Source organism: Gymnoscopelus microlampas (assembly GCF_963454915.1).
Source record: "Gymnoscopelus microlampas genome assembly, chromosome: 11".
NCBI lineage: Eukaryota > Metazoa > Chordata > Actinopteri > Myctophiformes > Myctophidae > Gymnoscopelus > Gymnoscopelus microlampas.
In genome coordinates, this window is record NC_139948.1 from 10,851,996 (window position 1) to 10,878,451 (window position 26,456).

A 26,456-nucleotide genomic window follows, 5' to 3' on the forward strand; every position below is an offset into this window, starting at 1 on the left:
ATAATACAGTAACTCAGTTAGTAACAGTACCTAGTAACTATAACCAATTACTATGTAAGTAGCATGCCCAATAAACTGTTTTTTTTACTATTATTGTGGGCACCTTCAAAACAATTTTTTGCACATTTCTGATAATTTCCTAAGCTGTACAAATATTATCTCTGTCTAAATAATGCTTGCACCTACACTGTACCTTAAACAATAATAACATTATTAGGGTCATTCCAGAATTGGAGGACATTTGGGCTTCCGAATTTTTGAAAAAATAACCTTCTATTTGACAATTTTCTGTTATATATTCATCAATAATAGGTAATATACTATCAAAAGCTTGATTAGCTCAGCTCAGGCATCAAAGGTATTTTTTATTACATGTTTTATATGTTCTAAAAGTAACAGGGCTGCAAGTAATAGTAACAGGGCTGCAAGCAACAGGATTGCAAATCTATGCTAATGTTAGCTTTTTCTCAGGAATAGAAGCTAGGTGTTTAGCTAGATGTTAGCATTTACCAAGAGGACAAACTCACATAAATGAATAAGTAAATATTTTTTGTCAAGTATTTATCTTATTCTGGAAATATGCATAACAGGGTTGCGAGAGGTAGGTTGAGACATTCAAGTAAGGCTGACAATGTTATAAAAATATGAATAATAGAAGAGAGGAGATGTCTTTGCTCTACCCATGATGTTAGGAAAGTGTTTGATGATGTCACTTCTAGTGTGTCATGTGACTCACACTTTTCTTCTTTTACCGTGCTAAAAGGTTTAAGGTAACAGGGTTGCATGCAAGTTGTGGGACACAGGTTCCTTGCATAATAATACTTATTTAAAATATTAGGTTAATTAAAACATATGTTTTCACATCTACAAGAGACATTTATGAACAAAATAATGCAAAAGAAAGTAGATTTAAATGTCATTTTAACAGTTTTATCTGAGATTCAATTTGGCAACCAAGGGGGTGGGACAAGAGAAAACTTGCATTTTAGGGGTACTACAGACTTATTTGGTATTTTTAAAAATATGTTTTAAAAAAAATTCTCCAAGTTGATTTTGATTTGGTCTCAGGACAAGTACAAGTTACACAACAAATGCATTATTTAGTATTTTGTAAATGGATTATTTGACATTTCTTGGGTGGGACGTAAAATGTCCTCCAATTCTGGAATGACCCATTAATTAATAAACCGCTACCATAGTAAAGAAGGCAATTATGACAGGTTTGTAATAAAAACGAGTGGTGTCCACTGAATGAATGCAGCCTCTAGATGACACAAAACAAATGATGATGATGAGAGGTTGTTTCTTCATGCAAAATAGATTTGGGGTTTAGAATTCAATTAAGCTGCTTTATTTCGGGAGGTTTAGTGAAGGCCGGTCATTTCAGACCTGTAGGACAAGGGGAATTAACACAATGGTCCAAGTATTGTATAACCTTGTGTCTATGTCCTGCACAAGCCCATGCTGTGTAGTGGTCACCTTTATAGCTATGATTACTCAAATGATTTAAGCATGCACATGTTCATGTGTATGTTGTTGAAAAGTGATCCATGTTTTTAACAGTAGCTTACTGTCTGTCTCAAATGACGACCCTGTTCTCCACACCACACAGACAGTCTGTGTGGTGTGGAGAACAGGGTCGTCATTTGAGGTCCCTTTTATGCCTATTTTCTCCAACTCCAAATTGTGTTTTTGCAAATGAAGCTGAGTGCATCTTAATCCACGCCCCTCCATCTACATAGGTTTTGGTTTGACACATTGTTTCTTGTCTGCAGCCATACATTCATCAACCACTTTCAAACTGATTGTCATTCTTGATTTCCTTTTTTATTGATTTACAAATAGCAGATCTACAAGCTCACAACGCGCCAAGATGCGACATGTTGTGAGCTTGTAGATCGTCTATTTTTGCTATTTTGGAAATAAGGTTTAAGTGGTACTGTAACTGTTTTGCCACCCTCTAGTTTTTAAAGGTTTTTGATATCATGCCTCTGGTGCAGTAATCACAAAGTGTACATTGTCTTTGGTATGGGGTTCAGTGACAACTCCACATGCAAAGGGTATTTCTTGGTGCAGTACTATACCAGAAAAATACATGGACATACAAGACTGTCATTAGTGCAATGAGACAGACACATTCAGACAGTAGACCAGTGGTTCTCAATATCGGGTCTGGACCTCAGGGGTACTTGAGGGGGTTCCAGGGGGTCATCATCAGCAAAAGATCAGTTGAACCCCATATACAGTACATTGGTTATTTGAAAATACCCGATCTAAAAGCTCACAACGTGTCATGATGCAACGCGTTGTGAGCTTGTAGATCTGATATTTTCTAACAATCTTGAAAGAATTTTTGAAACATTTTACACAAATCTTGTAAAGGGTCCCTGGCACAAAGAGTATAATTTGTCAAATGAGGTTCCGCGGCCACATACTGTACATGTTAATTAGGACGTCCTTGACATGAAACCGTTTGAGAACCACCGGTACAGAATAAACTGGGGAAAAAGACAGATAAAACCACTTCAGGACATTATGTCATGCAGGACAATATTTGTCCTGATGTGTCATCCCTGATTCAGAAAAGGTAAGAGACAAGTGGAAATATTTACCTGGCCCTGCAGGCTATGTAAGTCCACCGTATCATTCAGTGTCTTGACGTCCTCCAAGCTGCCTATAGTAGCCAGATCTGTGAAATTGTCCCTGCAGTACTGCTGAGCATCAGTCCAGTTCAGCATTTTGTCATATACAACGTGGTACTGACGAGTGTGACATAAGGAGAGGGTACACAGCCCTATAGAACAGAATACAATAGAATATTTACGTTATTGTCTACTAATTAAGTCTAAAAATGTGCATTGACTTCATTGAGGTACAGTTTAGTTGAGCATGTTTTCTTTTACATTTTCTGAAATTCTTTTGAAAAATGTTTCCTTTTCAGAAATGTGGAATTTTTTGTTTGTTTTTGATCGAATTGTTTTTAGAATATTTTAAAATACTTTTAAAATAATTCAGGAAACGTAAAAAATGGGTATTTACCATAAAATCATTTTGTGATCCATAAATTGGTCCATACAGACTATTAACAGCACTTACCTGTTATAGTCACGAAGGCCAGCAGAGCTGTTGGCCTCATGGTTCTCAGATTCTGGCTCTATGTGAATGCAGACACAGTGCACAGAATTATAATAGCTGTTGTTAAGTCAGGACCATTTGATTATGCGTTAGCTGTCTGATTCCACGAAATAATTTGACTAGGAGGTTTCTAAGCGTACAGTGTGCCATTTATTCTGGTAACAATTTGCCTCCTGCAGCTTCCATACAAAACATGCAGCTTCAAAGTGCTTTACATTAAAGAGATAAGAGAAGGAAATATGGATTAAAACGAAGCAAACAAGAAAAACAGAGTGGTTTGCATCGATGATCTCAATGATGATAAAGATAGCTACAGTCTAGAGTAGAATGTGCCGCAAACCTATGCCCATGCAGGCTAAAATGTTGTTTTGCTGGTTCAGTATGTGTTCAGGTCCTGTCAAGCGTGCACTACATTCAAAGCATTTTTCACTCCCATGTATACAGCTTACTTGTGGTGCACATACAAGAAAGGTAGAAGAGGCTTATAGTGGCCTACAATGATGCCTTGAGGCTTCTACTTAAGGTTCCTAGATGGCATAGTGCCAGTCACCTGTTTGTAACATGTGTCTTAAGGCACTCTATGGATTCATGTCTCGCCTGGATGAGTTCCGGAACAGTATTATTGAGAACTAGAAAAAGTGCTCCTCGGAGCACAGGTCTCCGCCAGGTCAGGTAGGTTATTGTGGCCTCCTGGTGGCACTATAGTAGGCCAATGTGAAAAGGGTGCCATTTCTTCTTTGGCCTTTCATAGCAATCAGACACTGCTTTCATGATTTGAGGCATTTTGTTCCAAAAATTAGTTTTTCTAAATTAGACCTGCTTGTGGCGCATATAACAGGCCAATGTGAAAAGGGTGGCATTTCTTCCTTGGCCGAGTTGGAATGTCACGGAAAGCGCACGTTGCGTTCATGATTTGAGGCATTTTGTTCAAAACGGACCTCTCCTGCAAACTTTAATGACTATAGAGATACAGTGTATCGATTTATGTGATGTTAGTTTGGACATAATCTGTAGGAGTAATATAAAAAATGTGATTTGCTAAAATCGTCCTCCTGGTGGCGCTATAACAGGCGAATCTGAAACATTCGGGGCAGAGGTTCGGCTGTGTGTGGACAGTTTCGTAGCGACCAGGTCAACAGTGGCGGAGATTAGCTGCTCGCGGACAAACGGACACACACACACGGACGGATGGACAGACGGACGGAAGGACGGACAGACAGACAGACAGGGTGCAAAACGTAGTCTCGGCCATGCCTTTAGACCTGGCGGAGACAATAAAGTCAAAGTTTGAATTGAATTGAATTAAATGGAAGATAAAATGAAAATACCTTCAAAATAGTGAGAAATAGTGCAACAGAAAGACTGATTAAGAAATATGTTTTACTCAAATAGAGAGCTGGCTGAATAGCAGCTGGACCTAATTAACCATCAATGAATTGAGTTGTAACAGGTTCCTTTACTGTACCCATGCTGTTCTTTGCTTTTTTTTTTACTTGTCATGTTGTAATTGTATGATTGTATTTATTAGGCATACAGATTATATTTCTTGTATGTCTCTGCTGTGACAGGCCCTGTCACAGCCCTGCCACAGTGTATGTCACACAGATATGTGATGTTTTCTGAATTGTATAAGTAACACAATACACAATACAAATAAAGCTTACATTTTGATTGGGTGTGGGGGGCGGTAAGGTACCCGGATATTGCATAGGGGGCACTGGCACAAAAACGGTTGAGAAACACTGGTTTAGACACTCCCCAGAGTCACCTGCTGTTTCTTCACACCTGGGAGGGTGTAACACATGTGGAGGAGCATGTTATCCTTCCCAGTTCTGCTCCCTGCCAAACAGGCGCCCTGACCAACCGTTGGGAGTGACAGAGTTCATCCTCCCTGACCAGCTTCGGAAAATGCAAACACAACCAAATGTGTTCATTGGAGCACGCAATGCCATAGACACGCCGTGTGAAAGCTGGGCAGCTTTAAAAGCTAAACTATATTTCACTTACACTTACAAATTATGACAGCCGAGACAGTGTTTTGAAGAACAAATTGTGAGGGCTGTGCTGGGTCAAAAAACGTGGTAATGATGATGACGTGCTGTTCAATGATAGGGAAAGCTACTTTAAGAATAATGTAAACACATCAGAAGTCCATGGTGATCGTTGTCAATATGGAAGAGATGCGAGGCTGATCTACGCTAAAAATCCTTTATTAAATCATGAATACATGCAATGCATTTTGAGCTAAACTGTGATTACATTTCATCACACTACCGGGACATTACAAGTCACTTAGAGCAGTGGTTCTCAAAGTGGGGTCTGGGGACCCCCAGGGGTCCTTGAGGGGGTTCTAGAGGGTCCTCAGCGAGATTAGTTAATATAGCATCAAAATCAGTTTAACCACTTTAAGCCAATATACATTGGTTATTTGAAAATAGCCGATCTACAAGCTCACGGCGTGTCAAATTGTGACACGTTGGGAGCTTGTAGATCAGCTATTTCATTTTAAATATTGTGAAAAAATGTTTAAAACAATGGAAAAACAACACAAAAAACTATTTTCAGATGGGGGTCCGTGGCCAAATACATACGTATGTGTTCCTTGACATGTAAATCTTTGAGAACCACTGACTAGAGGAACCACCTACAGAGTACAAGGAAATAAACACATACAAGAAAATAAACGAAGAAAGCTTAATCACACAAACCCTAATGGGATCATAGTCAATATTCAAACGCAATTCAATAATAAAAAAGCAGAGAGACAATTCTTAAATGATAACAGATGATAACACATAGCATATTTTTTGCTGGCGTGTTAAGTGGTCAGATGGGTGGGCGTGGGCGTGCATTTTCAGAGCATGTCTATTGATGATCAGTCAATCGATTGTGTTTCGATTTGGATGAGTGGAACCAACATAGTATGCTTTAAGTTCCTATCTATCGATATCACAATAAAAAAAAATCCCAAGGTTAATTAATGTCATATTAGCATAAAAAAATCTTATTTGGGGGCCCACTTGCAATACCCTTGAGGCCCACCAGTGGACCCCAGCCCACAGGTTGGGAATCACTGCACTAACCATTAGACCCCCCCCCCCCCCTTAAAGCTCCATCTTTGTGAGAACAGGCTTCCTCTCTCTTTTCTTCTTTCTCTTCTTCTTGTCTTCTTTGTGGAAGACCTTCCCATCAGACTGCTCCACCCACTTCAGTTTGATGTCTGCTGTTCCCCCCTCGTCCTTCAGGCTCTGTTTGAACTGACAGATACAAACCACCATTATTCTCCTGATCTGAGCAGTGTCTGGTCATCTCTTGGTTCTGAAACGTTCGAGGTCCCCCACAATCTCTCAGAGTGTACAAAATGGGTCCATTTGGTTCCATTTTGTAGACTCTCGGAGTTACAGACCTGTAAGCCAATCAAGGAACCCTGAGGGTCCGATCGACACACACACACACACACACACACACACACACACACACACACACACACACACACACACACACACACACACACACACACACACACACACACACACACACACACACACACACACACACACACACACGAAAACACACAAAAACACACGAAAACACAATTAATTAATTAATGATACAGTTTGACTTGTGTTTCAATAGATAGGCATTACTTGTACCTGCTCCAAAATAGCCTCCTTCACTGCAGGGTTGTTCAGATCCAGGGAGGAGTTTCTTCTGGTCACTTTTATTCTCACCACTTGTTTCATGGAGACTTCTGGGACTTTGAAAACAAACATTAATAGGTGTTAGTTTTATTAATTTGTGGGCTCTCTAGCCAGTAAGCCCACTCACTTCACTCATTATTATACTATTATTATACTACTTAGTAGGCTATGCTTCTTGTCAACACTTTGAACCTTTTTGAAATATGTAACTTATTTGTATTTATTTCTTTGCTTGTTTTTTCATATTCAAGTCTATGGTATCTCCGGGCTATGTGATAGTATGGAGTAAAATCCCGTTTGCCCTGACAATGAATGCAATGGCATGGGAACCCACTGTGAACTCACTTCCAGATTTTAGGAACAACTACTGTAAACGCAGCACTTTGAATCTAACCGATGCAACCATGGGTCATCTCTTACCATTGCTGTGGCAGATAAAGGCATGTGTCACGTTACAATTCCAGTCTTCCCATTTGGACCCTGAGCCAAACACCAAGGAGACACAGTTCTCCTTATTGTCATTTGGTTCCCCTGTATTCCAGTCCCTGAATGTGTAGCTGCTCCGATCAGACCACTTCCAGGAGTCTCGGTACAGGCCTATCCAGCACTTCCAGGAGGAGGGGATCATCTTCCGTATCTTCTCATTCTCGGTCTGGTTCCTCACACTAGCCAGGTCTGTGTATTTCTCCCTGCAGTGTGTCTGAGCCTCGTCCCATGTCAGACTCTTGTTAATGAAGATATATTTCTCTATCGGCTCTGAAAATATATTATAGTCAGTTTCCGTACAGAATGGCCAGAACATGGGATACACAATAAACACATCTCACCTGTATGGTCGAAGCAGATTGCACAGAAACGTTTCGCACAGTCGTCATCGTTCCATGTACCATCAGAATACATGTTTGTACAACACTCTCCACTGCCCTTGTTGTTTGGTTCACCAGGAGCCCATTTCCTGAACTTCTGTTCCTGTTGATCTGCCAGTGACCATCTCCAGCTGTTGATGTCATCATACAAGCCTATCCAGGTTGCCTTAAAATAAAGAACATAAAGCTCATTAAAAGATCTTATTAAAGTGGTTGGTATGGTATAATAATTTTAGAGTTGAATAAGTTGAGTTGTCTTTCCCTTCACTGTGCCACATCAACACTGAAATGTCTACATGAAAATTGAAGACAAAATATAAAAAAGTTACTTTAGTAAATACATGTTATAATACAGTAAATCAGTTAGTAAGCAGAGAGCAGTACCTAGTAACTATAACTAATCACTAAGAAAAATGCCCAACACTGCTGTTCACTATTGTTATTTATTTCTACGTTTATTTGGGAGGGAGAGCACATATTAATGAACACCACACGTACAATGCAATGTAACTACGCCGGATTTAGCAAGAATGCTAATTTCCATCCGTAGTCCCTCCATACAGAAAACAAGCAACATTACAAAAAGAGCACATACAAACATTACTAAAAGGGTGCAACAGAAGAGAAAAATAAATAAATAAAATAAAATAAAAAAAGGCCTTGTTTTGACCTAAAATACCAGAGAAAAAAAACTACATTTAAGCCTATTTAAAAATGTTCACATGTTTCATTGTCCATGATCCATCCTTTGAGTTGGACCTTAAAAGATGTAAAGGATGGACACTCTCTTATGTTAGTGGGTAGATTATTCGAAGTTGCGCTTCCTTGAACTGAAAAGTAATTTTGCGCAAAGGCTGTGCGTCTAGACTGCACCTCACAAGCCCCTCTGGTGACGGCCCTTGTACTGATGCCTGTGTCAGGCTTCTGTTTTATAGATTCCTCCATAAGAGGCATGGCATAAACCATGGCATAAACCATGTCAAGTTTTATACACCCACATGCCTGTTTAAAGAGCTTCCAGTTATCTTTTTGTTTTAGGATGCTGCAGTGATGGTGCCTACAGTATGTGTTTTTTTTTAATCAAATAACTTCATGGCTCTTTTATATACAGTAGCTGTTCTAGGGGCTTAAGCGTCTTCAACTAACTGTCAGTGTCTGCAACTGCCTAATTTGTTTTGATATTTTGCAAGTTAAAGTTGACAGTGTTTGAGACCTTCATGATGTGACTTTTAGGGTATTTTAACTGTATTACCAATCAAGCCCCCCCCCCCCGGAAAGAAAAAACTAATTTGAAGAGAATATGTTTGTGAACATCATGCACACAAAAGTCATTACTGCAATGAGACAGACACATTCAGACAGTATAGACCAGTATAGACTCAATATGGGGTCCAGACCTCAGGTTAATATAGTTAATTTGTTAATATTTGTTGTCCTGATGTGTCATCCCCAATCTGCCTCCCCTCTCTTGACTCTCTTGACTATAAAATACATACATTATGACTCTGTTGAAATTCCTCAAAATGAATCAGGAAGAAATTAAATGGAAATATTTACATAGTTGTCTTTAGGATTGCCCAGGCTGTGTAAGTCCACCATGTGATTCAGTGTCTTGACGTCCTCCAAGCTGCCTATAGTAGCCAGGTCTGTGAACTTGTCCCTGCAGTACTGCTGAGCATCAGTCCAGTTCATTTTATCATAAACAACGTGGTACTTACGAGCGTGACATAAGGAGAGGGTACACAGCCCTATAGAACAGAATACAATAGTATATACGTTATTGTCTACAAGTCTAGAAATGTGCATTGACTTCACTGAGGTGAAGTTTGGTTGAGCATGGTTTCTTTTTACATTTTCTGAAATTATTTTGAAAATGTTTTTACTTTTTAGATATGTGAAAAAATGTTTTTTTTTTAGAATATTTTGAAATAATTTAGGAAACGTGGAAAAAAGGGATATTGACCCATAAAAATCATTCTGTGATCCATAAATGGGTCTATACCAATATAGCAGACTATTAACAGCACTTACCTGTCACGATACCCAGAAGAGCTGTTGGCCTCATAGTTCTCAGATTCTGGCTCTATGTGAATGCAGACACAGTGCACAGAATTATAATAGCTGTTGTTAAGTCAGGACCATTTGATTATGCATTAGCTGTCTGATTCCACATAATAATTTGACTGTAGGAGGTTTCTAAGCGTACAGTGTGCCATTTATTCTGGTAACAATTTGCCTCCTGCAGCTTCCATACAAAACATGCAGCAACAAGTGCTTTACATTAAAGAGATACGAAAAGTAAATATGGATTAAAAACGAAGCAAACAAGAAAAACAGAGTGGTTTGCATCGATTAACTTTATGCCCAGGCTAAAATGTTGTTTTGCAGGTTCAGTATGTGTTCAGGACCTGTCAAGTGTGCACTATATTCAAAGCATTTTGCAATTCTATGTATACAGCTTACTTGTGGTGCACATACAAGAAAGGTAGAAGAAGCTTATAATGGCTTATGGCCTACAATGATGCCTTGAGACTTCTACTTAAGGTTCCTAGATGGCATAGTGCCAGTCACCTGTTTGTACCATGTGTCTTAAGGCACTCTATGGATTCATGTCTCGCCTGGATGAGTCCACGGAACAGTATTATTGAGAACTAGATAAAGTGCTCATCGGAGCACAGGTCTCCGCCAGGTCAGGTAGTGGCCTCTCGGTGGCGCTATAGTAGGCCAATGTGAAAAGGGTGCCATTTCTTCTTTGGCCTTTCACAGCAATCGGACTCTGCATTCATGATTTAAAGGAGAAATCCGGTCATTTTAAGTGTTATGTTTGATGTGTGTCAAATCACTTACCAACGTATAAATGAAAATCGCGTAAATCCACAGAGCCCCCTATCGACCCCCACCGTTGTCATTGTAGGAGGATATAGAATAGCCCAAATTCGCCTATTTTAACCAATGCAAAGTCTGTTTTTTTGCTTCTAGTACTCATTGTTGAGTCCCATGATAATGTAACAGGCGCTAAAACTCCCGACAAGCTAACGGCTAATAACAAACGAGCTAACGCTGGGGCTGCTTATCTCTCTGAATGGCAGCCCCAGGTTGCCAGGTCGGGAGAGAAACCAGCAACCAGCATTAGCTCGTTCTGTTATTAGCCGTTAGCTTGTCGGGAGTTTTAGCGCCTGTTACATTATCATGGGACTCAACAATGAGTACTAGAAGCAAAAAAACAGACTTTGCATTGGTTAAAATAGGCGAATTTGGGCTATTCTATATCCTCCTACAATGACAACGGTGGGGGTCGATAGGGGGCTCTGTGGATTTACGCGATTTTCATTTATACGTTGGTAAGTGATTTGACACACATCAAACATAACACTTAAAATGACCGGATTTCTCCTTTAAGGCAATTTGTTCCAACAATGTGTTAAATGTGCTAAATTTGACCTGCTGGTGGCGCTATAGCAGGCCAATGTTATATTGCAAAACAATTGCAAAAGTTAATTTGGTAAATAACGAATACAGTAACTCAGTTAGTAACTCAGAGAGCAGTACCTAGTAACTATAACTAATAAGTAACATGCCCAATAGTGCTGTTCACTATTATTGGGGGCGCCTTTCGATAAAATGCATTCAAAACTACTTTCTGCACATTTCTGATACTTTCTTAGGCCATGCAAGTACTATCTCTTGCTAAATAATACTTACACCTATGATGTGCCTTAAGTAATAATTAAAGGAGCTACACCATGAATTTAAAAAATAATAATAATATTTGATATCATATTGTTTATGTCCCTCAAACGTTTTTCAAAAGGTTTGAGCCTAAATCAAGCCTCAGATATACTCATTCCAACTAACTTCTCTCTGGCTTATAAAGCACTTTCACCTGCAATACCACATTGTCCTGTTTGGCACGGGGCGCTATTGAGCCAGTTTGTATGCATGTCATGTCCTGGTTCTGTGTGGAAAAAGTAAAAAAAAAAAATAAGAAAAAATTTGAAAAAAATTAAAAATGTTTTTTTTTTTTTTGATTTTTTTTTTTTTGTTAGAACTGAAAAACGGGAGGAATTGTTCCCAGACGTGACGTAGGGTGGGGGAACAAATCTGACGGACTGTTTTCAGACCAATTTACATGAAAACCACAGATAGCCTATGAAAGCCTGCATGCTCGAAGTTGGGTATTTGTTGGAACAGAAGAGAGGTGGGGGAGACCAAAAACACACAAAAATGAAGAAAAAGTTAAAATTCATGGTGTAGACCCTTTAAATAATATTTATAGTAGTGAAGTTAAGAAGGCAATGATGACAGTTTGGTGTGTAGCCAGCTTAACAGTAAAACCGCAGGCCATGTCAGCAAAGTATCTATCCGAGGGGGAGCGTGTACACTGTACAGTAATGAAAAGGAGAGGGCCAAGCTCTGAGCCTTGGGGGACACGATGGGTGACAGGAGATGTTAATGAGTTGCAGTTGTTTAGAGAGATTAATTGATGTCTGTCAGAGAGGTATGATTTGAACCAGCGGAGAGGGCAGTGTCTGTGATTCAGAGGGTGGATTTGGGCCGTGAGATGAGTGTGGAATATGGTATCAAAAGCAGCACTGAGGTCGAGGAGGATGAGGGTGTTGAGTGAGTCTGTGTCAGAGTAGCACTAGGGAGGAAGCCATCTTTTTGGCTGCGCTTGCAGAATAGAAATTGAAAGAAGAAATGTTTGCAGACAGTTGTGAGTGGATGTTATTACTGTTTCCTTCATTGAATTATGCTTTATGTCATGAGAAAATGCTGGCCTATCTACTGCACCTTAAATCAGGTGAAGTAAATTGCGTTTTGGTCACCAAGCTTAAGATCCAGCAAGGACACCCAAAATTAACTTTGCTCTGTCTGACAATTTCTGTAGTTACTGTAAGTCTAAAACCATAATTCTAGTGGGGCTAAAGGATTATTTACACATCATAAACAACAGCAAAAGCATTACCTTTAAATACAACAACGTGCCATAATTAAAAAGCTACATTAAAAAGTGTACTGCACATTGTCTTTGGTATGGGGTGCAGTGACAACTCCATATGCAAAGGGTATTGCTTGGTGCAGGACTATACCAGCAAAATACATGGACATACAGGACTGTCATTAGGACAGTATGGACCATTGGTTCTCAATATGGGGTCCGGACCTCAGGTTAATATAATTAATACATTTGTTAATATTTGTTGTCCTGATGTGTCATCTGCAATCTGCCATCACTATCTATTGAATATAAAATACATACATTATGACTCCGGGAAATGAATCAGGAAGGAATGACTATGATGACTATAAAATAGAAAAGAGTCCATAAAATAGAAAAGAGTCCTCCAAGCTGCCTATAGTAGCCAGGTCTGTGAACTTGTCCCATGCAGTACTGCTGAGCATCAGTCCAGTTCATTATGTCGTATACTGTACAAAGTGGTACTGACAAGTGAGACATAATGAGAGGGTACACAGCCCTAGGATAGAACAGAATCAAATCGAATATAATTATGTTATTGTCTGCACGTCTGAAAATGTGCTTTGGACTTCACCGAGGTGAAAGTCAAATCAGACAAGGGTAAAAACACCATTATATCACAAGGAAAACATATAATATGTGTGGTTTGGCTGAGCATGGTTTGGTTCATATACCATACTTGTTTTGCAATTTGAAACAGATTACCTGATGATAGTCACATTGACAGTCATATAGCAGACTATTAACAGCACTTGTTATAGTCAGGATTCCCAACAGAGCTGTTGGCCTCATTATAGTTCTCAAATTCTGTCTCTATGTGAATGCAGACAAAGTCCACAGAATTATGGAGAATTAACTGTTGTTAAGTCAGGACCATCTGATTATGCATTAGCTGTCTGATTCCACATAACAATTTGACTATGAGGTTTCTAAGCATAGCTTACAGTGTTTTATGTATTCTGGTAACAATTTGCCTACTGCACCTTCCATACAAAACATGTGGCTTCACGAAGCAAACAAGACAAATCAAGTGGTTTGCATCGATGATATCAACGATGATAGAGATGTCTACAGTCTACTCTAGACAGTGCCGCAAACTTTAATGCCCAGGCTGAAACACTGCTTAGTAGGTTCAGGTCCTGTCAAGTGTGCACTATTCAAAGAATTTTGCACTCCCATGTACTGTATACAGCTTACTTGTGGTGCACATACAAGAAGGGCACTGTAGCAGAAGCTTACAGTGGCCTACAATGATGCCTTGAGGCTTCTACTTAAGGTTCCTAGATGGCATAGTGCCAGTCACCTGTTTGTAACTATGGATTCATATCTCGCCTGGATGAGACCCGGAACAGTATTATTGAGGATATAGTCAATCCTGGGAAGAGCTGTCTCCGGTACTCATCCAGGCTGCGTAAACGCTGTAGAGTCAGCCTCTCTTTATGATTGTACTCTATGGAACCCCTGAGTGTTGGAATTGAATTGAATTAAATGGAAGATAAAATGAAAATATCTTAAGAATAGTGAGAAATGGTGCTACAGAAAGACTAGGTAAAAAATATATGTTTTTTTCAGCTCTTAAAAAGATTTCAACAGAGCCTGCCTCTCTAATCTCTTTAAGTAAGGTGTTGAGAAGTAAGGGTCTCAAGTGGCTCAGAGTGGAGGAGAGAGTATCACATACCACATTAAAACATGCATGGTCCACAGGATTGTAAACAAGGTGGTACCCAAATATCTGGTCAGTTGCTTTTCTAAGGTTACACAGATGTCCACCAACCAGAGGGAAGCTTTATGGGAAAAGGACTTATTTTATACGCAGCTGCAGTTATATGGAATGGGTTAGCTGCAAGCTAGTCCATTAGCTCTGTTGTTCACTTCAAGTCCTCCATAAAGAGCTGGCTGAATAGCACCTGGACCTACAGTAATTAACCATCAATTAGTTGAGTTGTAACAGGTTCCTTATACTGTACCCATGTTGTTATTTGCTGTCTTTCATGTTGTAATTGAATGCATTTATTACTGATTATATTTTTCTGTATATGTCTCTGCTAGATAGTATTTATAATAGCTGTAGTTAAGACAGGACCATTTGACCTGCATGTAATTTGACTACATGAACAGAGGTTTCTAAGCTGACAGTCATGTATTCATTCTGACTCTGGTAACAATTTGACTACTTTGTGCAGCATTCAAAACATGCTCAAAGTTCTTTACATTAAAGAGATAAGAAAACCAGGAAACATGGATTAAAAGTGCTTTGCATTAAAAAGGAAGAAATAAAATGTGACAGGGTGGAAAACAGGGTATCATTATTATTTTCTGTTATCTATTTATTGTATAATTTTTAGCGGTGCCAACCGCTCTAAGCTTGACTTTGTCCGTATGTCCGTATGTCCGTCCGTCCGTCCGTCCGTCCGTCCGTCCGTCCGTCCGTCCGTCCGTCCGTCCGTCCGTCCGTCCGGATGAGCATGGGATGAGCACGGCAAAGAAGCAACACATACAAACACACGCACACACACACACACACACACACGGACTTGGAGATTGCCTATGCCATCTCTCCTCTCATTGGAGAGCCCCGCCCCCTCTGTGTGCCCATTGGCTGGGCTTTAAACAGCCACCATTCCAGTTTGCAGCATGCTACCAAGTAAAAATTTGGTAAGTGGACTCAGACCACCAATAGGGACGAACTGAAATGAGTTAAGCCCCGCCCCAAAGGCACCGCTTCCTTCACACAGGGTGTGATTTTCATCTCTTAACCCCTTTTTAAGCCTATATTATTGATGATCCGAAATGTATTGTGTGCTTTTAGTGTTGGACAATGTTTTCCCCCGGTCCCCAAACCACTTAAGCCCCAATGATTGACACTGACAGCAAACAGCTGAGCCGCTGACAGAGACTTGGCCGTGGTTCCCACTGCCCTATCCCATAGTAGGCGACGTCACCAGCGGCCAATGGAGAGTGAGGAGGGCGCGGTGAGCGGTGCGAGAATGAGAGCCGCGCTCATTCAAAAAGCAGAGAGCGGAGAGGAAGGTTGAGCAGGGTATTGAGAGCTGGGGAGAAGCCGAGTGTGAACAGGTACAAAGGCCAGTGCATTGGGGCAGTAAGAGGGACCAAGGGCGAGTACTCACAAAGCCGAGACAGTGCGAGACGCAGTGTGGACGAGGAACCCTGCGAGAGACCAGAGCATACAGAGGAGGAGATGAGCCTGGAAAGCAGTGAATTCAACAAATGACTGAGAGATCGAGCGGAGCGGGGCCTGGAGCGAGCTGAGAACGACGGGGTGGCTACAGTGTTGCTCGCGCAACCAACGCAGCGGCAGGTTTATACCTGCCGTCGTTGTAAGTACCACCATATGCATTGTTGCGCTCTGTTATTTTGCACAAATTTGCTATAATTTGCACAGTCCTGTTCTCCTTTTGTATTTCATTTTAGTTAGTTATTTGGCGCCATAGGTTTATTTTAGGATTTCATTGTTTTCTTTCGTATTTGTATTTTAAGGCACAGAGGCCTCTTGTAACCAGGGTATTTCTTAATAAATGTATATTCACCCTTTTTAGCCATTTTGTCAGCGTCCATTTTCTCCTGGGTTTTTAAGTGTTGTTCTCAAAATTAAGTCTAAGTACTTACCTGGTTTTAACTCGAACCTGTCCCAGCAAGCACAATGACGTCATGATGACGTTATGATGACGCCCGGTCATCACCCCGGTGACGTTCAGAACTAGGCCAGATCACAGCCCATATGGGGATGATCTTTACGTCATTTACAGGACGTCATCACCGGGACATCATATGGACATTTGGACAGCAATTTTGGGCGATGAGAATGTGTTTAGATGACGTCCTGGAAGTGACATTTTTGTGGTCAGGATTAATTTTGGTTGAAATCAGGTGATATTCTGGGCCAGATCTGACTTGTCTTGGCTTGACTTGATTTAGCCCCAATCGAGACGTCACTGATTGGTCCGGGTCCTGACTGTGCTTGCTGGGGTGTACAGCCTGAAATAGAAAAGTATTAGAGGAGGAGTTCTTAGGCTCCTATACCAAACCTGAGTGGCGTAGTCTGCAAATATTGGATCCTCTGGTTTCACAATAATTATGCACCCCGCACTTTAATGTGCACCTTATATTTTATTGTTGTGAACCACTGTGATTTAATTGTAAGGATTTAAGAGTGTCATTAAATTGACAAGTCAAATGTGACCAGTTGGCCACCGTCACAAAAACAACGGCTAATCGGCCTCTACGTATATTTATTATATATAAATATTATATTTAGGTAATGTGTTCCATAATTTGGGTAAATGGGGCTTATGAAGCGATGTAAAACAAGACTAGATGCTAAACTAAAACTATTATTATTATTATAAACTGCACTGACTCCCTGTGTCTTCCAGAGTTTATTTCAAAAATCAAAGAAGGCCCAAGACAGCATTTCTTAACGTCAGTTCCAGGGACCACCTAGCTGGATTATGCTATGTGTATATTTGTAACGCCCAGGATTTGAACCCGGGTCTCCCATGTGGAAAGCCAACATCTTAACCGCTAAGCCAAAGGGATATTCCTATCGCCCAGGGGAGATATTAGAGTTTCACACCATCAGGCTGAGGTATTGAACCACTCTGTTACACTCACCCCCCTTTTGACCTCCTCCCACAGGGAAACCCAATCCGGGTCACGGCACCATTGTAACGCCCGGGAATCGAACCCGGTTCTCCCGTGTGGAACAGGGCTGCCAACATTGGACTGTCAGAATCCAGGAGATTGGTTGGGGGCGTGGCTAGTGGGGGTCTGGGGGTCCTCACTACCGAAACGAAAGTTTGTCACTACCGAAACGAAAGTTAAATCCGAAAAAATCACTAAGTGTGGAGGCCAAAATCGTCCCCCCAAAAAACTGTTAGGAGTACGTTTCAGGCAATTTAGAGTTGATTGGTAGTACTTTGTAGTGACTTTTTTTTTTGTCCCTAACATTCATCGAGCTCTGGACTTAGTAAATCTTTTTTTTTCACCATTGTGTCACTACCGAAACGAAAGTTTGTCACTACCGAAACGAAAGTTTGTCACTACCGAAACGAAAGTTAAATCCAAATCACTAAGTGTGGAGGCCAAAATCGTCCCCCCAAAAACCTGTTAGGAGTACGTTTCAGGCAATTTAGAGTTGATTGGTAGTACTTTGTAGTGACTTTTTTTTTTTGGTCCCTAAAATTCATCGAGCTCTGGACTTAGTAAAAAAAAAATTCACCAATGTGTCATACCTGAAACGTAATCCTCCCAAAATCGTCCCACCAAAAACCTGTTAGGAGTACGTTTCAGGCAATTTAGACTTGATTGGTAGTACTCTGTAGTGACTTTTTTTTTTGGTCCCTAACATTCATCGAGCTCTGGACTTAGTACTTTTTCTTTTTCACCATTGTGTCACTACCGAAACGAAAGATTGTCACTACCGAAACGAAATTTAAATCCGAAAAAATCACTAAGTGTGAAGGCCAAAACCGTCCCCCCAAAAACTTCTTAGGAGTACGTTTCAGGCAATTTAGAGTTGATTGGTAGTACTTTGTAGTGACTTTTTTTTTTTGTCCCTAACATTCATCGAGCTCTGGACTTAGTAAATCTTTTTTTTTCACCATTGTGTCACTACCGAAACGAAAGTTTGTCACTACCGAAACGAAAGTTAAATCCAAATCACTAAGTGTGGAGGCCAAAATCGTCCCCCCAAAAATCTCTTAGGAGTACGTTTCAGGCAATTTAGAGTTGATTGGTAGTAGCCTACTTTGTAGTGACTTTTTTTTTTGGTCCCTAACATTCATCGAGCTCTGGACTTAGTAAATCTTTTTTTTTCACCATTGTGTCACTACCGAAACGAAAGTTTGTCACTACCGAAACGAAAGTTAAATCCAAATCACTAAGTGTGGAGGCCAAAATCGTCCCCCCAAAAATCTCTTAGGAGTACGTTTCAGGCAATTTAGAGTTGATTGGTAGTAGCCTACTTTGTAGTGACTTTTTTTTTTGGTCCCTAAAATTCATCGAGCTCTGGACTTAGTAAAACATTTTTTCACAAATGTGTCACTACCGAAACGAAAGTTTGTCACTACCGAAACGAAAGTTAAATCCCAAAAAATCACTAAGTGTGGAGGCCAAAATCGTCCCCCCAAAAACCTCTTAGGAGTAAGTTTCAGGCAATTTAGAGTTCATTGGTAGTACTTTGTAGTGACTTTTTTTTTTGGTCCCTAACATTCATCGAGCTCTGGACTTAGTAAAACATTTTTTCACCATTGTGTCACTACCGAAACAAAAGTTTGTCACTACCGAAACGAAAGTTAAATCCGAAAAAATCACAAAGTGTGGAGGCCAAAATCGTCCTCCAAAAACCTGTTGGGAGTACGTTTCAGGCAATTTAGAGTTGATTGGTAGTACTTTGTAGTGACTTTTTTGGTCACTACAAAGTGTAAGACCCATCTTTAATAATAACCATTCATTACTTAAAAGTTAATATCTCTGGGGGTTCTCCCCCAGGTGAATTTTGGGAGTTTGTCAGTTTGATACCAAATCCAGTAGAAAACCAGTAGAAATGACGATCCAGATGAGTGTCAGGAGACATGGTCAAAAACCAGGAGACTCATGCGGGATCCAGGAGTGTTGGCAGCCCTGTTTCTAGGTGAAAGTGTTTTTTTGAGGTCCCAAAATCTTCCATCGACCTCCATTATAATTTATAAATCTCTGAACTTTTAAAAACAATGAAACATTTCAAAGATCCCTTTTCAGGCAAAAATGTCCATATTAGGATGAACATTTTAAAGTTTCAATGGGGTTTCTATTCTATATATGACATTTTGAATCTTTACACTCAGTTCACCTTCTTTTGGGTCTTGAGCCGAACCATTTACTCCCGCGGAGACATCAAATTTCTCTTTTGGGCCTTGAGTCCCAGACTCAAGGCCCAAAAGAGAAATTTGATGTCTCCGCGGGAGTAATTGGTTTGACTCAAGACTCTTTTGGGTCTTGAGTCTTGGGAAAGAAAAAAAAAGTGTGCCAGATGGATTTGAACCGGGAACCTTCTGGTTGCAAGTCCTTTATCTAAACCACTGCACCACAGAGGTCCTTACCTGTTCTGTTGACTTGCGTGGAATTTTCTCAAAGATTATATAAAGGTAAAAGCCCCAGGTAAAATTTAGAAAGATGTCCCTGCGGGATTTGAACTCAGGACCTTCAGTATGCAAGGCCTGAATTTTAACCACTGCTCCACCATGGTACATACTTTCTATGGTCTGTTACACGGTCTTCAGTGAAAGATCAGATAAAGGTGCAAGAGTCAGGTATTGGTTGGAAACCTGTCCTGGTTGGATTTGAACCGGTAACCTTCTGGTTACAAGTCCTGAATCTAAACCACTGCACCACAGAGGTTCTGACTGGTTCTGTTAACTTAGCCTGGCAAAGTTTGCACCCTTTTCCCTTTAAATATCCATTGCCATTGACAATGCATTGGACGCTTAAAGTTAAATATTTCAAAAACTACAAATCATTTCAAAGTAAAACATCTCAAGGATGCATGTCCACAGTAAGGGGGATTTTTTGAACTGTGAATGGAGTTTCTAGGTGAAAGTGTTTTTTTGAGGTCCCAAAACCTTCCATCCGCCTAGTAAAATTCTAAAACTATGCAACATTTCAAAGATTCCTTTTCAGGCAAACATGTCCACAGTAAGATGAACATTTTAAAGTATGAATGAGGTTACTAGGCGTAAGTATGTAGTTGTAAGCCTGCCTTTAAATGTCCATTGCCGCATCGACAATGCATGGGGCGCTTAAAGTTAAATATCTCCAAAACTAAAAATGATTTAAACAAAAAAAAAATCTCAAGCATGCATGTCCACAGTAAGGTGGAATTTTTGAACTGTGAATGGAGTTTCTAGGTGAACGTGTTTTTTTGAGGTCCCTATACCCTAACCCTAACCTTCCATCCACCTCCATTCTAAATCTCTGAACTTTTAAAGGAGTACAATTCTAAAACTATTAAACATTTCAAAGATTAATTTTCAGGCAAACATGTCCACAGTAAGATGAACATTTTAAAGTATGAATGGGGTTACTAGCAGTAAGTATGTAGGATTAGTAGCCTTTACTCGTTTCCCTTTAAATATCCATTGCCGCATTGACAATGCATGGGGCGCTTAAAGATAAATATCTCTCAAAGTATAAATGATTTAAAAAAAAAAAAATCTCAAGCATGCATGTCCACAGTAAGCTGGAATTTTTGAACTGTGAAAGGAGTTTCTAAGTGAAAGTGTTTTTTTGAGGTCCCAAATTCGTCCATCGACCTCCATTATAAATCTCTGAACTTTTAAAGGAGTACAATTCTAAAACTATTAAACATTTCAAAGATTCCTTTTCAGGCAAACATGTCCACAGTAAGATGAACATTTTAAAGTATGAATGGGGTTACTAGCAGTAAGTATGTAGGATTAGTAGGTCAGGGGATCGTAGGGCGGATTCACACTGCGGCCTTGGAACCAGCCTTGAGGCTGGTAGGAAGGAATACCTGGGAAGGAATTGGTAAAGCGTGTGCACTTTGTGAGAATTTTTATAAGGTTTTCAATAGGGGGCGAGCCTAACTTGTTTGCAATGTTTTTCAAAAAGCTATACCCTTACCTAATACCATTCCAAAAATCTAAAACTTCTCACAAAGTACACTTATGATAGATGCTAGCTTTACCAATTCCTTCCCAGGTATTCCTTCCAACCAGCCTCAAGGCTGGTTCAAGGCCGCAGTGTGAATCCGCCCTTAATAATCTCACATTCTATTCCAATTCACTTTTTAAACAATTATTTTACTGATTTTCCTTTCAGACCCCAAATTAGATATTGCTCAATTTTTCAAATATTCACTTCCAATTTGAAGCTCAGATTATACTAAGATCCCCCGGGCCCTGTGAAGGTATCTTAGTATAATCTGAGATTCAATTCGAATTCACTTCTCAAGTCTATCTTACTGATTTTCGTTTCAGAACCTAAATAAAACATTGCTTGTTTCTGTCTGCTTCTGTGATGTATGTCCTGTAATGTACTTTGTGTAATGTATTGTGTATGTCCTGCCTGTATCTTGAACGGTGACGTCATGGACACAAAGCAAATTTCGGTGAAAGCTGACAATAAAGTTGTATCGTATCGTATTGCTTCATTTTTTCAATTTTCTATCCCACCAAAAAATCAGGAAAATGCTCAATTTTTCTGATATTCTGCTTAGTATTTTCAAAATAGTTTTTTTTTCTTTCAAATCTTTCATCCCAGAATAAAAATCAAAGAATGTCTTTGCCATTTTTCCAATTTTCTAGCCTACCCAAAAAAAATCAGGAAAATGTTTCATTTCGGTAAAATTTATTTTACCGAAACGAAACTTAAATCCGAAAAAATCACTAAGTGTGGAGGCCAAAATCGTCCCCCCAAAAACCTGTTAGGAGTACGTTTCAGGCAATTTAGAGTTGATTGGGAATTTCGTTTCGGTAAAATTTATTTTACCGAAACGAAAGTTAAATCCGAAAAAATCACTAAGTGTGGAGGCCAAAATCGTCCCCCCAAAAACCTGTTAGGAGTACGTTTCAGGCAATTTAGAGTTGATTGGTAATTTTCGTTTCGGTAAAATTTATTTTACCGAAACGAAAGTTAAATCCGAAAAAATCACTAAGCGTGGAGGCCAAAATCGTCCCCCCAAAAACCTGTTAGGAGTACGTTTCAGGCAATTTAGAGTTGATTGGTAATTTTCATTTCGGTAAAATTTATTTTACCGAAACTAAAGTTAAATTCGAAAAAATCACTAAGTGTGGAGGCCAAAATCGTCCCCCCAAAAACCTGTTAGGAGTACGTTTCAGGCAATTTAGAGTTGATTGGTAATTTTCGTTTCGGTAAAATTTATTTTACCGAAACGAAAGTAATATCCGAAAAAATCACTAAGTGTGGAGGCCAAAATCATCCCCCCAAAAACCTGTTAGGAGTACGTTTCAGGCAATTTAGAGTTGATTGGGAATTTTCGTTTCGGTAAAATTTATTTTACCGAAACGAAAGTTAAATCCGAAAAAATCACTAAGTGTGGAGGCCAAAATCGTCCCCCCAAAAACCTGTTAGGAGTACGTTTCAGGCAATTTAGAGTTGTTTGGTAAATTTATTTTACCGAAACGAAAGTTAAATCCGAAAGAATCACTAAGTGTGGAGGCCAAAATCGTCCCCCCAAAAACCTATTAGGAGTACGTTTCAGGCAATTTAGAGTTGATTGGTAATTTTCGTTTCGGTAAAATTTATTTTACCGAAACGAAAGTTAAATCCGAAAAAATCACAAAGTGGGAGGCCAAAATCGTCCCCCCAAAAACCTGTTAGGAGTACGTTTCAGGCAATTTAGAGTTGATTGGTATTTTTTGTTTCGGTAAAATTTATTTTACCGAAACGAAAGTTAAATGCGAAAAAATCACTAAGTGTGGAGGCCAAAATCGTCCCCCCAAAAACCTGTTAGGAGTACGTTTCAGGCAATTTAGAGTTGATTGGTAATTTTCGTTTCGGTAAAATGTATTTTACCGAAACGAAAGTTAAATCCGAAAAAATCACTAAGTGTGGAGGCCAAAATCGTCCCCCCAAAAACCTGTTAGGAGTACGTTTCAGGCAATTTAGAGTTGATTGGTAATTTTTGTTTCGGTAAAATTTATTTTACCGAAACGAAAGTTAAATTCGAAAAAATCACTAAGTGTGGAGGCCAAAATCGTCCCCCCAAAAACCTGTTAGGAGTACGTTTCAGGCAATTTAAAGTTGATTGGTAATTTTTGTTTCGGTAAAATATATTTTACCGAAACGAAAGTTAAATGCGAAAAAATCACTAAGTGTGGAGGCCAAAATCGTCCCCCCAAAAACCTGTTAGGAGTACGTTTCAGGCAATTTAGAGTTGATTGGTCATTTTCGTTTCGGTAAAATGTATTTTACCGAAACGAAAGTTAAATTCGAAAAAATCACTAAGTGTGGAGGCCAAAATCGTCCCCCCAAAAACCTGTTAGGAGTACGTTTCAGGCAATTTAAAGTTGATTGGTAATTTTTGTTTCGGTAAAATATATTTTACCGAAACGAAAGTTAAATGCGAAAAAATCACTAAGTGTGGAGGCCAAAATCGTCCCCCCAAAAACCTGTTAGGAGTACGTTTCAGGCAATTTAGAGTTGATTGGTCATTTTCGTTTCGGTAAAATGTATTTTACCGAAACGAAAGTTAAATTCGAAAAAATCACTAAGTGTGGAGGCCAAAATCGTCCCCCCAAAAACCTGTTAGGAGTACGTTTCAGGCAATTTAGAGTTGATTGGTAGTACTTTGTAGTGACTTTTTTTGGTCCCTAACATTCATCGAGCTCTGGACTTAGTAAATTTATTTTTTCACCATTGTGTCACTGCCGAAACGAAAGTTTGTCACTACTGAAACGAAAGTTAAATCCGAAAAAAATCAATAGTTGTGGAGGCCAAAATCGTCCCCACAAAAACCTGTTAGGAGTACGTTTCAGGCAATTTAGAGTTGATTGGTAATTTTCGTTTCGGTAAAATTTATTTTATCGAAACGAAAGTTAAATCCGAAAAAATCACTAAGTTTGGAGGCCAAAATCATCCCCCCAAAAACATGTTAGGAGTACATTTCAGGCAATTTAGAGTTGATTGGTAATTTTCGTTTCGGTACAATTTATTTTACCGAAACGAAAGTTAAATCCGAAAAAATCGCTAAGTGTGGAGAAATTACCAATCAACTCTAAAATGTCTGAAACGTACTCCTAACAGGTTTTTGGGGGGACGATTTTGGCCTCCACACTTAATGATTTTTTCGGATTGAACTTTCGTTTCGGTAGTGAAAAACTTTCGTTTCGGTAGTGACACAATGGTGAAAAAATAAATATATTTGTCTTGTTTGTTGTTCAAGTCAAAGCACCAGGAAGGCTGTATTTCTTTGCCAACAGTTAGCTCAATGGGTTGAGACGCAGTATTCATGATCCAGAGGCCATGAGTTCAAATCCCACTGGTGTCGTTACTTTGATGCTTCCCTTTGCAGTCTAACTTTTAGAAAAACAAGTTTAAACCACCAGGAAACCTGTAACTCTCAGCCAACAGCTTAGCTCAACTGGTAGAGCGTCTGTCCAATAACATGACTTAACTGGAGTGGGTTCGTTTCCCACTCGAATCAAGTGTCCCCGGTAACTTGGGGCAAAGGATAAATTGACTGATATCCTTAGTGATGCTTCCCTTTGCAGACTAACTTCTAGAAAAACAAGTTAAAACCACCAGGAAACCTGTAACTCTCAGCCAACAGCTTAGCTCAACTGGTAGAGCGTCTGTCCAATAACATGATTTGACCTGAATTGAGTGGGTTCGATTCCCACTTGAGTCAAGTGTCCCTGGTAACTTGGGGCAACGGATAAATTGACTGATATCCTTACTGATGCATCCCTTTGCACACTAACTTCTAGAAAAACAAGTTAAAACCACCAGGAAACCTGCAACTCTCAGCCAACAGCTTAGCTCAACTGGTAGAGCGTCTGTCCAATAACATGATTTGACTTGAGTGGGTTCGATTCCCACTCGAGTCAAGTGTCCCCGGTAACTTGGGGCAACGGATAAATTGACTGATATCCTTACTGATGCTTCCCTTTGCAGACTAACTTCTAGAAAAACAAGTTAAAACCACCAGGAAACCTGTAACTCTCAGCCAACAGCTTAGCTCAACTGGTAGAGCGTCTGTCCAATAACATGATTTGACCTGACTTGAGTGGGTTCGATTCCCACTCGAGTCAAGTGTCCCCGGTAACTTTGGGCAACGGATAAATTGACTCATATCCTTAGTGATGCTTCCCTTTGCAGACTAACTTCTAGAAAAACAAGTTAAAACCACCAGGAAACCTGTACCTCTCAGCCAACAGCTTAGCTCAACTGGTAGAGCGTCTGTCCAATAACATGACTTGACTTGACTTGAGTGGGTTCGATTCCCACTCGAGTCAAGTGTCCCCGGTAACTTGGGGCAACGGATAAATTGACTGATATCCGTAGAATAACTTGTAGGAGTGTGCTGGTTCAAATCCAGTTCAACCCAGGACCGAGCGGTCCTGGGTTCGATTCCCACTAACGCCAAGTCCCCGGTAAATTGGGGCAGCGGATAAATTGACTGATATCCGTAGAATAACTTGTAGGAGTGTCCTGGTTCAAATCCAGTCACCACCTTAGTAACTGAAACCGAATCTGGCCAATTCGGTCTCAGTTACTGAGATAGATAGAGGGTGTGTAGAGTAGTGGGCAGAGTAGAGTAGGGGTGAGTAAAGAGGGAATATAGTCGGGGAGTAGTGGGAGGAGTAGGACTAGGGGGTGGATTAAGAGTAGGGCCCAGAGTAGGGGGAGGAGTAGGAGTAGGGCCCAGAGTAGGGGGAGATGTAGGAGTAGGGGTAGGAGTAGGGCCCAGAGTAGGGGGAGGAGCCCACTCTGGGCCCTATTCCTAGAGGGTTTGTTATTGGACAGACGCTCTACCAGTTGAGTTATGCTGTTGGCTGAGAGTTAGAGGTTTCCTGGTGGTTTTAACTTGTTTTTCTAGAAGTTAGTCTGCAAAGGGAAGCATCACTAAGGATATCAGTCAATTTAACCGTTGCCCCAAGTTACCGGGGACACTTGACTCGACTGGGAATCGAACTCACTCAAGTCAAGTCAAATCATGTTATTGGACAGACGCTCTACCAGTTGAGCTATGCTGTTGGCTGAGAGTTACAGGTTTCCTGGTGGTTTTAACTTGTT

General features: G+C 40.0%; 1 protein-coding gene across 1 annotated transcript in view; it reads left to right on the forward strand.

Annotated features, from left to right (window-relative positions):
* Positions 1-26,456, forward strand: part of LOC311054947 (uncharacterized protein) — a 431,139-nt gene that overhangs the window by 46,470 nt on the left and 358,213 nt on the right. The window lies entirely within an intron of this gene.